General features: G+C 44.8%; 1 protein-coding gene across 3 annotated transcripts in view; it reads right to left on the bottom strand.

Moving 5' to 3' along the window:
- Positions 1-14,353, bottom strand: part of ARHGAP17 (Rho GTPase activating protein 17) — a 54,416-nt gene that overhangs the window by 34,271 nt on the left and 5,792 nt on the right. The window lies entirely within an intron of this gene.

Below are 14,353 nucleotides of genomic sequence, written 5' to 3'. Positions count from 1 at the left end.
CAGCAAAGCCCAACAGCAAAGCACCTGGGCATCTAATTCAAAATGAAGTCACGCGGCTGCACAAACAGACCCTCTGGGTTGCTTCTGTGTGTGCAGCAGGGAGAGGAGAGCAAGCCACATCCAGTGTGGAACCTCCAATCGGAATCAGAGCCTGTGTGCTCTTCCACGGCATTAACATTCCCCCAAATGATACACCTTTGTCCCCTTGCCTCTTTCAGGCTGGAGACAGGCTGAAAAAAGAGAAGTTCAATGTGGCTTGAAAAGGGGGTTGGTGGTGTATCCACATCCCACCAGCTGCCTCTACTCAGCAGATTTTGTATCGTTTCAAAAACAACAAATATTTATATACTGCTTTTCAACCTGCATAGCCTGTTTGGTCAGAGGTGACCATGGAATGAAAGCAATGCTTACACCACAGGAAGTTAAACCTCCCTTAAACAACTGCCAACTCTCTTAGGAGCTAATTGGGCTTCTCCAGCCTCAGTTACCTTAATGACAGTTTAGCCCCAGAGATCTGTAGTCTGGAGAACTATCAGCACAAGTGTGTGTGTGGGGGGGGGGGGGGGAGAAGGGTTGGGTTGCTGACCAATTTCTTTAGTTTAGCTCTATTAGGCTAGCTAACATGTTGGCTCCCTCATGTCTATGCAAGTGCTATTATTCAAAGACCATTTAGTTCATCAATCACACTTTGATTTAGAAGTCTTCTTGAATCCAGTGGGCCTTACTCCAAAGAAAGTGTGCACCAAACTGCAGTGTAACGATACCATCTTAAGCATGTTTACTTGGAAGTAAGTCCCACTGAAACCAGAGACCTACTCCAGAGTAATAGGTTTAGGAGCAGGGTATGGGTTTCACTGCAGTGGGAACACAGAGTTTTATTTTTTCCTTGCAGACCATGACTAACTGGAGAAGCACGAAGCCTCCATCCCATCTCCTGAGTGGCTGGGCTGTGCAAACGTCAGCAAGACAGAACTCAATAGCATGCACTCGGGAAACAGATAAGCTGTTAGAAGTTAGAACTCAGGAATTTCCTGACATGTTTTGCAACAATGAAATGTCGAAGAAAGGAGCGGGTATGCAATATCATTTAATGGGCTGACATCTAAGAGGAACCCTCTGTGCACACAAAGGAGTCCTTCCTGAAAATGTGAAGTGGCTTTCCCCAACAGAAAGGAAAATCTGACTACTCAGCTGTTTACATGGTGAAGAAAGAGACAAGCTGCTGAACTGGCAGATCTCCACAAGACCAGCAACTGCCTGGAAAAGAGACGGACGGGAACAAGGCTACCAGATACAAACGTACTAGTCTGCCTAATGCTGACTCTGAGAATCAGATTATTGGCTCATCTAGCCCAGAACGGTCCCTTCCGAAAGGATGCATTTCCCCAAGGCTGTAGGCAGGGACCTTCCACTGTCATGGTATCACAGATCCTTTGGGCAGGAGATTGGACTGTGAGAGTCCAAAACATGTGCTGGACCACTGAGCTATGGCCCTTCCCCCAAGGAAATAAATAAACCTAAGTGGTTCATTTCACTAGAGTTTCTTCCCAAAGCTTCACTTTACTGGTCATTCAGCAATGAAGGCACCACTGAGAGACCATAAAGGCCAAGTGGAAGGCAGATCATCCCAGAGAAAATCTATGTGGTCGCTAAGAGTTGACACCAACTTGACGGCACTTAATTAATCAATTCTAAAACAACAAAAAGCAATTCCTCTAGGGTGGAAACAGACACATTGTGAAATATTCAAAGTGCATTATTATGCCCTATTTTAAGTCCCAAGCCTACCTGTCATGCAACTAAAATGCATTTAAGAACTTTATTATTCTCTACTTTTATCTCAGAAGGTTTCATAATTCAGATTTATTTTAAGAGTGTATATGCCAGCCTTCAATATAACTATTTCTAGTTTTATTCTTTCCTTACAAAGAATGGTAAACAAATGAACCCCACACCATATCAGTAAAATAAAAAAAGGTAAAATAGAGCATGAAAGTCATCTCAGTAAGAATTAAGAGTCTTGGAAAAACAAAAAGGTCTTTGCCTGCTGCCAAAAACCTGTCTTCAAAGTAGGCATCAGGGGAGCCCCCACAATGCTCTTGGCAGATACAGGTTCATGTTAGGGAGGCAATCTCACAGCAGTGCAGGTCTCAAGCACTGTTCCCTCTAAAAGGGATTCCCAGACCTTGATGAGTACAACTCCCAGCATCCCCAGCTGCAGTGGCCTTTGGCTGGGAATTCTGGGAGTTGTTGTCAATAACATCTGGGAATCCCTGACAGAGGGAACACTGGCCCCACACCATGTGGGGCTTTAAAGGCAAGCACTAGCACCTTGAATTAAGCCCGGGAACAGACTGGGAGCTCAACGAGCACCAGAGAGACACATTCCCATTGCCTCGTCCCAGTCAGCAGCCTAGAGATGAGCTGTCCGGAATGGGCGGCGGTGGTGGGGGTCCATAGGCTGAATAGTTTGCACCTGTCCATCTGTCACAAATATGCTAATTTGTAAAAATGCAATGAAAAAGTAATTCAATTCAAACATGGGGACAACTGGTTGGGGAAATGAAAGGCCCACCTGCTGTGACCACTGAAACCTTATCCAACCTTCATTCTACTAGCAAATCCATTAAGCCAATGCCCACATGGTTCCAAGTGTCTCTCTTTAATGAAGAGGACAGAAAGCTGTTTGAAAAACAATGTGCCCAACACAAAGTGCCAGATGACACCTTTGCATGAAGGATCCTTTGAACACACAATGGTTAAGCTCTGGACTGAAAGAGTATTCCACATTCCTGGAATGTTTGGGAACTGGGTGATAAGGCAACTGGGATTTTTCCAGCCCTGAACTCTCATAGTAAAGCCACCTAATGGCACAGTGGGGAAGTAACTTGACTAGCAAGCCAGATGCTGCTGGTTCGAATCCCCGCTGGTATGTTTCCCAGACTACGGGAAACACCTATATCAGGCAGCAGCAATATAGGAAGATACTGAAAGGCATCATCTGATACTGTGCGGGAGATGGCAATGTTAAACCCCCCCTGTATTCTACCAAAGACAACCACAGGGCTCTTTGGTCACTAGGAGTAGACACTGACTCGACAGCACACTTTGCACACGTTTACTCACATAGTAACGCAGTCCAAACTAGCCACGCAAGCTTTTTCAGCAATGATGATGGGCCATTAGCTGGGGCTGGAGAAGCGACGGGAGAAAACAACAGGGCATCAGGAAATGCAATTTCCTGGTTAGAAGTAACTCCAAGTCCTGTTCTACAAGCTCAACCATGATTGTAGATAAACTAAAAACTAGGCCAAGAGATGTAGAGGATGGAAACAGCAATATGTCACGTGTAGGATGCCCTCCCCATACCATGAGGAAAAAATCTGATGCTGATACACATTCTAAGACAGGCATCCCCAAACTGCGGCCCTCCAGATGTTGCTGAACTACAACTTCTAGCATACCCAGCCACAAAAAAGTGTGTCTAGGGATGCTGGGAGTTATAGTTCAGCAACATCTTGAGGGCCGCAGTTTGGGGATGCCTGTTCTAAGAGACTGCGAGCTAAATTAACATGCTGACTAGAGAGCCAGTAACTTCATTCCATGATAGTTGGGCTCAGTGTCAGGGACCTTGAGCAAGGGCATCAAAGCAGTAGATGGCAGGAAAGCCTATCTCTGAAAAAATCAGTATATCTGAAAATCCACCTCTATTAAAGCCAGTCTTGATCATGGGTTTGCATGGGTCTTTCATTCTGGAACCTAGGAAGCTCCCATATTCCGAGTCAGACCATAGGTCCATCTAGCTCAGTACTGTCTACTACATCCGCTGCCTCAGAAAGACTTTCGCAGCCTTAGGAAAGTTTTCCAGTGAGCCACTACAAGCGAGGCTGCATTGCCAATACATCCTGCTCACTTTCCATAGTACAATGACTGGACTTTCTGCCAGGGGGAAAAAGGACACGGAAAATGTTTGTGCAGATGCTAAGATAAAAAGGCTCCGTAACTCAAGGGGGGCATTCTCCCCCTAGCAAACGTCACCAATCCACCACAAACTGCAGTTTCAGAAAACATGCAGTCTGATATCTATTGGTCAGACACCTAACCCCTACTGCAGGAATTTCAACCCCAAGGGCTGTGAGAGCCATATCAGGCTGCAGCTCTCCAGGGATCGTGCCATTTGGACGCTGGCTCCTAGAGCGGAGGGGCTGCTGGCTGGCTGCTATTGCTCAGTCCCAGGGGATCAGAGCTGAAGGCCAACATCATCTGGGGACCTAAGTTTAAGGACCCCGGCTTAGCCACAGTAGCTCCCTGCATCCCTCTGAATCAACAAGATATAGTGGTTGGGACCTGAAACCTTTTCCTTATAACTCTAAACAGCCTAAGTGTTGGCTTGGGATTGAAGAGCATCCTGCATATTGTATAAAGCTTCCAAAAGGCTCAGAAGCCCACCTCAAATCAACTTTTGCTAGAGACTGTCTCTATCTAATATAATATAATAAACAAATAATAAATAATATCAAGCAATATCTTCTTGTCTCTGTTTTGTTAACTGAGATGCAGATTCAACAGATACACGAGGCTGGTAGATTGTCTTGGAAGAGCACCACATGGGAGATTTCCTGTAGACATGCAGAGAAGAAGTGTTCAGTGAGGAATGAGGCCCCAGTCCTTCATCCAGCTCACCCTGTGACCTGGGAGCTCCCTTGCAGCGTCACCCCAAAGCCACACAGGAACAAAAGGCTACAGCCCAGCTCTAAACAATTCGTTTTTTTCCAGACAGGCTGCCAAGAAGCAACTGGGCAATGTGCAGTTATTAACATGGCTTAAAACGTCTATCCCAATCCGAGTTGCTGCAAGTACAGTAAAGCTCCAGGACAGTTCAACTTCTGTGGGATAATCCTCATGATTATCTAGACTCTTTTCAACATCCCCACATACTTCCAGTTCAATGGCAGTCTATGCAAACCCACTGCTTAACATACATCATTATCTGAACAGTTTTAATGTCAGCTAATTTTTAACGTGTGGAATAGAGAAGTACTGTTCCATCATAGAGGACCTTTTGCTGTTTGGGAGGAATTTCCCAAATGCAGCAGCCAGGTCGGTGTCTGGGTCATCTAGGAGAGACCATCTTACTCCTGTGTTGAAGGAACTACACTGGCTGCCAATACGTTTCCGGGCAAAATACAAGATGCTGGTTATACCCTATAAAGCCCTAAACAGCTTAGGCCCTGGGTACTTAAGAGAACGTCTTCGTAATGAGCCCCACTGCCTGCTAAGATCATCTGGAGAAGTTCACCTGCGGTTGCTGCCAACTCGTTTGGTGGCTACTCAGGAACGGGCCTTCTCCATTGCTGCCCCTGGACTTTGGAATGCGCTCCCTGTTGAAATAAGAGCCTCTCTATCTCTGACAACTTTTTAAAAGGCAATGAAGACACATTTATTCACCCAGGCTTTTAATTAAATTTATGGTTTTAATATTTTTAATATTGGGTTTTAAAGGATTTTAATTGTAAACCACCCAGAAACGCAAGTTTTGGGTGGTATAGAAATATTGTGAATAAATAATAAATTTCCAAGATACTACCATCAGCCTGCCACACAAAATACAGTGACAAGCGACAGCCATTGCTTATTTTTAGTTCCATGCTGAGGAGTCAAAAATGCACATTCTTGATAACTGTTATTGTTATCTAGCTATTCTAGACTACTAATTGTTATTGTTATCTATTTACTCTAGACTATTAATATAGCATCTTTAGGATTGATAAATGGATACATGTGTCTTGTTCATTTCCTCCACATAGATCTCTGGATCTTTAAATGCAGCACAATTTGTGTTTTTGCAATTATTGGCATCTTTTTCATGGCCCCTTTGTCTCCGCACTTTGCACGGTTTCTTTTTCGTTTTTCCTCCTATTTTTAGTTCCATGCTGAGGAGTCAAAAATGCACATTCTTGAAGTGTAAGGGTGCACAAAGACCATTCAGTGAGGATTAGCTGCCTCTTTAATCACACTCATAAACAAGGTGGTTACAGAGTCACTGACGGACACCTGCCTTCTTTCAGCACACATTCGGGGGTAAATAGCAAATCCATATTATTGACTTGGAAATAGGGATATTTTGCAAGATGTTTTGAAGGAGTTGCTGCGCTGAGTACTGAGAACCATGAGGGACTGCATGTGCTAAAGAAATGGGAATGGACTTTCTTGTGTGGGTGAAATTAAATCATCATCATCATCATCATCATCATCATCATCCACAAACACCAAGAGGAAAAATAATGGGACACCGAAGCGACTCCAAGAAAAATAAAACTCCTGAAGGCTAACTGGCTAGCAAAACACATTAATAAGTGCAGGCCTGAAAATAAGAAAAGAAAAGGAGGCCTCAGATTGCTTATCTGATGTCAGGACTCAGAGTCCAGCAGGGCGGAGCAGCCATGCTCAGGTGAGTCTAGCGAGAGGTGGAACTCCATGACTGGACCTTCCACTGATACTGACAGGCATCTGGTACAGGGACAGAGTGGAAACTGGCAGTGGTCCCATTCCCATACTGATGAAAACAGTTACCCCAAAGATTCTCCAGTCAGAACCTATCGCAGGCAGGAAAGAGTGAGAGCTATTAGGCACTATGTAGTGAAGTTGTGGCCGGAAATGAGGATGAAGCTGGGTGCAGAGAGAGGCACAGCCGAGAGCCCAGGAGGAGTTGGGAGGCCCATGATGGAGAACCCATGGGAGATGGGGAAGAAGCTGGCCCAGTTGACTCTGAGGCCACAAGGGGAAGGCTCCTGCGAACCCAAGGAGGGTTCTACCCCGGAATAACTCTTTTTCTTTGATTTCTGTTTCTAAAATGTATTAGCAGCATGCTCTGCAATAGTAGCAACCATAGATGCATCCAAAAGTAACAAAGAAGAGAGGCCTTAATGCCAAGACCTCCTGGCGCCTGGGACTGATGAGGGCAGGTGCCAGGATCAGACCCAGAGGCCACATTCCAAGAGACTTTTAAGTGTCACTACTTAAAAGACCTGATCCTTGGTCACTAGCCACTTAACCTTAGTAGGCAGGGGTAGTCCGAGAAGGGTCTTCCCCCAGGCAACCTCAGGCGGCAGGCAGCTATGTATGTGGGAACTGCTTCAGGAACGCTTGCTTTTTACATTTATATCTTGCCAAGTTCTGAAAAGCTGTTATACAAATTGGATAAGTTTTTTTTTAAATGTATTTTTTTTTAAATTAAGAAATGAACTGAACACGTCTGATTTGTTTGCAGGTGATCCAACAGTGATATGGAGGGAATGGGTCACCCTGTCCCGGTGAGGCACTCACTCGCCTTGCTCACAATCCAGTTCTCATTACAATTAAGAAAATTACTGGGGAGAGCGCCTGAGTGGCCTCTTTGGCTTGGAGGAGGTCTAGTGAAGCCCAGCCAGAAAACCTAGCTCTGTTTGGGGCTTGCCCATCTGATCCCAGCATTCTGCCTCACTGAGTGCTCCCGCCTGTTTTTAGGCTGCTTAGCAACAGGAACCACCCAAGAGCACCAGCGATGAGTACACCCAAAAGAGCTGTGGCAGGAAGGAGAGTGCACACGTCAGAGCTCAGAGCTGGACACCAGCCCTGCCAGGATTAAGCCCTGCAAAAGTGAAACGCTGAGCTCCAAGAAATAATCCAGTTAAAGCCATCCAACCACATGATACTGTTTTAATTCCAGCAGTAGTAGCTGTAAACTCTGACGCTCAGCACACCTCTGCTGCTGGCTCTCTCTGTGTGCATTTGGGACAAGAGGATCAGCAATATAGCATTAATGCAGGGAGCACTTTCCCATCTTTATTTTGCCTGTCATCGTCACAATGAAGTAGGCTGCTGTTGGAGCAAGCAGAAGCTTATAATCCTTCCACAGAGTTTAGATCTATGGCTAAGGGGGACTTGCGCCAAGTTTCCCAGGTCATTAAGAAAACCAATACCTTGCCAGAAAAAGAAAACCAAATAAACCACAGCAGACAGTTCTAAAGCTTTGAAGCAGTGTTTGTTCCTCTCTGTAATCAAGGAGAGGAAGTGCAGGAGGGAATGATGGTAAGTCGCCCTAAGGCAGGAATAACGTCTTGAAGTTCTGCAGAATCACATCCCATGTTTTAGATTCCCATGTGCAGTACCACATTTCTGAGTGCCTGGAATTGAGGTGGCAAACCCTGGAGTTTCGGTTCTGATAAACAGAAACTGCAGCATCTATTCTAAACAACACCGGACAAGTCAATGCAGCGTCCACCTGAGCATAAGAGTGAGGGGACATTAGTCCGCAGAAGGTCGCTGGTCTCCTTCCAAGAGCCATGCCGGGATCCATGACCAAGTCTCCCACCAGGCCCAAGATCTACTGGCCTTGTGTTTTACTTTGCCAACCGATCACCACACTGCAACTAACGTGGTGCAGAAACTCCTCCTTGCTAAAGACCTATGAGCTCAGCCAGTTTGGGTGTCTGTTTGAGTCCATGACAAGCCAATGCCCTTTTGTCCTGGAAAACAAGCCTAGTGGAATTCATCATCCCAGCACACTTTGAGAAGGGTGTTTCACATCTCAAGTGAAAAGAACCATTAAACACCACTGAGGAGCAAACCCCACAGACAGACACAAAACGAAGACACGTTCAAAAGCCGACATGTTTATTTGCAACAGTGGTGATATATGGCGGTTTCAGCAAAAGCACCCAAGTCAAAGGCAGACTCGATACCTTAGGGCCACGGTGGTGGCCCTGCTACCTGGGCAGAGATGCTTCCTCAAGCAGCAGCCCTCTCAGGTGCAGTAGGGGAGAGCAACAGCCCCTGTTCTGAGCTTCTTTTCAGAGCGCAAGTCCACTGTGACAGGGAACCATCCAGTGATGCCTCTAACAGAGATTCCCAGATGTTGTTGACTACAACTCCCAGAATCCCCAAGCAAAAGCCATGACAGCTGGGGATGCTGGGAAGTGTAGTCAACATCACCTGGGAATCCCTGTTAGAGGGAACACTGGAACCATCTCCTCATTCCTTTTGCTACGAAAGCTGCTTTGAGATAAAGTATATAAACACTGAAAAGCTGTACACACGTATTCTAAACTTAATAAAATATTAATAATCTTCATTATAATAATCGTATCTCATGGTTTCCTTCTCACAGCACAGGAATTGCCTTGCTGGATCAGTCCAAAGATTCACGTAGTTCAGCCTTCCACCCTACCCCACAACTATGGCCAGTCTGACCACAGGAAGTTCACAAAGAGGACATAATGGGTAACCAGTCTTCTATTGCTGGTGTCTAGGACCTTTTACCAGAAGAGTGGCTTGGAAACAAACACACACAGCACACTGTGCACAAGCTGCAGCGCCTGTACCTGAACACACAGCCCATTTGGGGACTTGGCAACATTCCTCAGTAGGACTGAGAAGTCTGCTCCCCTAGAACTCCCACAGAGTCACCCCGACTCCAGGCGATCTCTCTAGAGTCTGTACATTCCAAGCATGTGCCACTGTACTCCCTCCTGTAGAATCACGTAGCACGAGTGGTTCTTTTGGCAGATGCAATTCATTAGGGTTTTAAAAGTTTAAATGCAAGTTTGAGCTAGAGTGGAAGGCACTGCTTCTGAAAAATCATACCCAGATCAGTTTGGCAACAAGGATGCTGCAGTTTGATAACTACAAAAGATCTTCGCCACCCACACACTCAAGCTTGCTTTCATGTGTCCTTTTTTTTAAAGCCACAAACAGGTAAGCATTTCAAAGCAGTTCTGCCTGTGTGTGTGCATACAGATTTGGATTCCAACAGGAATTATAGCTTACCTCACCATTATTTCCCTGGCCTGATCTAATACCTAGTTTCAGAAGGCTGCAAGATCATTCTACTCAAATACAAGCATTTGCTGAAGGGTGGAAAACATTACTAGTTTCATGACAAAACTGGATTTCACAAAAATCAACACTTTACCTTATTTTCTTCCACTGAAAATCCAGCAGTGAATTGTTACATCAGAAAGCAAAGATCTCTCGAAACCTTTGCTGACGATTCTTGCAATTTGTAATTAGATGTTGTAGCCACTTACTAAATGAGAGAGTACATGAACTATGGTCTCGATTGTGTAGGATGATCTGGGGATGGGTTAGACAGCCCTAGGTTTATACGGTGGCAGGACTGGAAAGGACCAAATCTTAAAACTCTAAGAAGTACAAGAGTCTGTATGTACTGCTTGACAAACCAATGTTATTACAGCCGGCCATCCACAAAGCTCAATGGTCAGACTGCTGGGCATGTCGAAACCTTTAGGAGCAATGGGAATGGCTTTCCTCTGGCCCTGACCCCAACACTGCAACAGCTGTGTGAAAAGTGAACCAAGTGTCTATGGAAGGCCCTCTGCATGGAACTGGTTTGTGCTCCTCCCTCCTTAATGTTGGGAGGCAAATTCAAGTCTCTCTGTTTTGCCTGGCCTACAGCACTGGTTCAGCATCTGGGCAGTTTTGCTGCTGGCCCTGTTGCTATCAAATTTTGTATTATGCTTTATTTTAAATGTGATTTTATTATTTTTATTACCAACTTTCTAATGTGAACTGTCTCAAGTTTTGTTTTACACAAAGGCAGGTAGTATAAATATGTTGGCCAAAATCCAAAGGACTATTCAAGGACTTGGGAACACCCAGTGGAAATGCTGACTCTCTAAAGACAGACACACCTCATCCCATATCACAACCTACTCCCCCAAACCCCCTCAATTCCAGAAGCAGCTGGCCATGATCCCCACCGCACGTTAAGGTCATCTGAGGAGGTCCATCTTCAGTTGCCACTGGTGTATCTGGTGGCGACTCAGAGGCAGGCCTTCTCTGTAGCTGCTCCTGGGCTGTGGAATGCACTCTGCGGAATGCACCAGCAGAAATCTGTAGCTTGAGTTCATTGCTGGCCTTCAGGAGAGTCCTTAAAACCTGTCTGTTTGGTCTGGCCTTATTTTAAAACTATTTTGTAATGATTGTTTTTAAAAGGACCGATTCGTGGGTTTTTTGTTGATGTGCACTGCCCAGAGCCATTTGGATGGGGCGGTATATAAATGTAATAAATAAATAATAAATGTGGCACGAGGGCCTGCTGTTCAAGAAACCCAAACCAGAATTCCACCCCCCCCGGGCAAATGGAATGAGTTGGGCAGATCTTTGGATCCCGGCCATGGTTTAACTAAAGATGTTAGCTAATGACAGGCTTCCTGAACAGGACTAGCTAATGGGCACAAGCTCAGTGTTCTTATGGCGGATGAGGGCTGCCTCATGCTAAACCCTGCAGAAGTCCATTCCTGCCCTGAGCTGAAACATAAAACAAAGATGCTGGCTTATAAAATTTGATCCGGCACCTCAGAACTGGAAATGGTTCTCCATCAGGACAATCAAACTCAACATAGCCAGGAGCGCTTGCTCTTCTCTCTCGGCTATTGGCTTTTTATTGTATTAGAAGCAAGTCTGGATGAACAGAGGGCAAGATCCCTTTAGCATCCTGGATAAACACTTGAATCACGTGGCCTAACAGATTGCTAATGACATGAAGAATATTTATTTGGGGCAAGGAAGGCATTTCTGTTGACTCAAGGAGTTTGTGAAATCCAAACAGAGAGCAGCAAAATCCCTCCTCCCATTAATTATCTATCCAAAGCAACTGGTGGCAGCGGCAGCAGCTGTTTCACTTCCTCTCAGAAATACACCTAAGGCAGTCTTTGAGGAAGCTTGAAAAGGAAGTGATTCAAACAGAATCAGTTCAGGGTTGTTTTAGCTGCTCTTAACACACATCACGAATAGCTGCTTCTTTTTATATGAGCAGATTCACTCTTCCAAGGAAATATTCTGGGAGAGTAAAGTGGAAAAACCCTCCCTACAAGAAAAGCTTGAGCAGTCTTTGGCCTTCAAGTGCATGTGACTAGGGCAGGACCTAATGAGTAGTGACACTCTATAACAAGGATTTATTAATAATTGGATAAGGAAAACTAGAGGCATCAACAACCGCTGCTTCCATTCAAGTAAAAACCTTCCCCAGGAACTATCTTACAGTGTTCACACTTCTAGTCTCCGATTCATATGCAACCCAGGCAGACCCCACTAAGCCAAGGGGACAAGCCATGCCCGCCACCACAAGACCAGCTCTCCTCTCCAATCTAAGCAATTCTGAGTTAGATGGACCAATCCTGGCTCTGTATTAATGAACTTCACTTGTTCATGGCTGCTTGGCGATGGACCTTCCCCACTGTGTTGACAGCTTCCCAAGTGTGCTGGGGTGAGGATATGAGGGAGATCTTGTCTTGTGGTGACCAGCAAAATGGGAACATTTAAAAAGCCACTGAATAAACTGTAATCTTCTTCAATGTAAAAACCCCAAAAACAAAATCTACACATCAAATGTAGTCTGCTGTTCTAAGAAAAAGTCAATGCACACAGAACGCATGAAAGGCACATGCACACACAAACAAGTTTTACCATTAGCAATGACAAAGCAGACAGACTGCTAGAAACAGGAAAGTCACCAAGTGCAACCTAAACAGCCTTATTAGCTGGAATCTAACGAAGGCCTGAACCCACCCACCCTATGGAAGTATTCATCATGCACACAGCAATCTTAGACAGCCAGGCAGAGATCTCCTGCAGAAGCTCTGTTAGAGCAAATCCTTGGAATTAAGGCCAGCATTGGCTGTTCTCACATGAGACAGAGACACAACAATAATATTACTTAGCATTTATGCAGCACATTTCCTGTGTTCAAAACCCTTCTCGTACAGTAGCCTGGTAGTCTTTAGAACAGCCCTGCAAGGTGGGTTATTATCGCCCCATATTACAGATGGGAGGCTAAGTTAATAGTGGCTTGCCCTAGACCAGCCAGTGAGCTTGTGGTTCGGGTGAAAATTGAATCAGGAGCTGCAAAATAGCCAAAATATAAGCTTATCTGACTTCTGTTGGTACAGGAACATGCAGGATTTGGAGTTACACACGATTTGTCAGGACTTGTTTTTATCTGCACCAAAACAAAAGCAGTCCAGAAAAAGCAAGTCGTTTGTTAACCTGGATAGTCCTTCCTTGCTAGAAAAGCAACCACTGCGTACTGCAAGCCTCTGAGATGAAGACAAGCTTGCTAATCAGATACTGTGTTTAACAGGGAAGCTGGCCAGGCAAGACTGCAAGAGACGTCAAGGAAACAGCTCATGAATTGGTGAGAGGGGCAATTCAGCCACACCTCTGAACCAATGGCTGGTTTGCGTGCCCAAATTACATTTCCACAGGATTTCTCCAAATTGTATGGGAAAGTACATCTGGCTATACTGTATACAAATGGAGTTGGTATAACACGCCTTTTATGTTTGAAGTAGTTCTGGTTGATAACTTGGGTACACTTTGTTGTAGAGACCGAGTACAACCCTGTCTCCAAATCAGAGTAAGGACACTTTGCAAATAATGCAAGGAACACTTGCATTCACTTTTCATTTTGCTGAAGGAGAGGGACAACAAATGTTTATGAATTAAGCTCGCTAGACTCAATAATTCAGGCCTGCATTCAACTCTAAAGGTGGCAGGTCAAACCACCAAGATTTTAAGACCAAGATATTTCCAAAATTCTTCCTGCATCATAAACTCCAGAATGTTCAGACTGTCACGAAAAATCACTGCTGAAAAAATGAGGGGAAGCGAACACACACACACAAGCAGGATCCAATTCCAGATTGTACTCTAGCCAAACCCCACAACCTCAGCAGAGTTTCTATTGGAAGCAGATTCAAAACATTCTTGAAACTGAGCCTCAGGAAGATTAGTGAACATATTAACTTCAGTTTCCTCTTGCCCTGTAGAATATTTTAACAAGCTACAGTCATTAATTTAGAGCTTGTACAATGGCAACTGGTGTTGAGAGGCAGAAAATCACACCACACAAGCCGAAAACAAGGCAATGAGAATGATCCATGTAGTTGTAGGACTGATTCTGGAGCAATTGTCTTTGGCAATCGTTTACTCAAGATGGGTGGAATGGAAGAGTCTACAGAAAACAGCATGACGTCTTGAGTTAGACAAGCACCTTGCCACTTACAATGGCATATTGTAGGAAAAGAAATATATGAACAATGCCCAACATGCCAAACTAACTCTTACTTGTAGCTTGTGTGAAGCCCAAATTAACCTCTTAACACAAAAGTGAGTCAGAAGCAATTTGGCTGTTAACTGCAGGAAAACTAGGAGGAAACTTTGCCCAAGTGTCATAAGCAAGCAAGCATGGGGGCCCCCTGCCAAAGGGAAGTCTGCATGGATTTTAAATCTTCTCTTACATTTTTCACACTTAAATAGCAGACAAGTGGGAGGTATGGGGAGAAGAGAATCT

This window comes from Hemicordylus capensis, chromosome 13 (assembly GCF_027244095.1).
Source record: "Hemicordylus capensis ecotype Gifberg chromosome 13, rHemCap1.1.pri, whole genome shotgun sequence".
In the NCBI taxonomy this organism is placed as follows: domain Eukaryota; kingdom Metazoa; phylum Chordata; class Lepidosauria; order Squamata; family Cordylidae; genus Hemicordylus; species Hemicordylus capensis.
The sequence above is the reverse complement of the archived record's forward strand: the minus strand, read 5'-3'. Positions and strand labels throughout refer to the sequence as shown.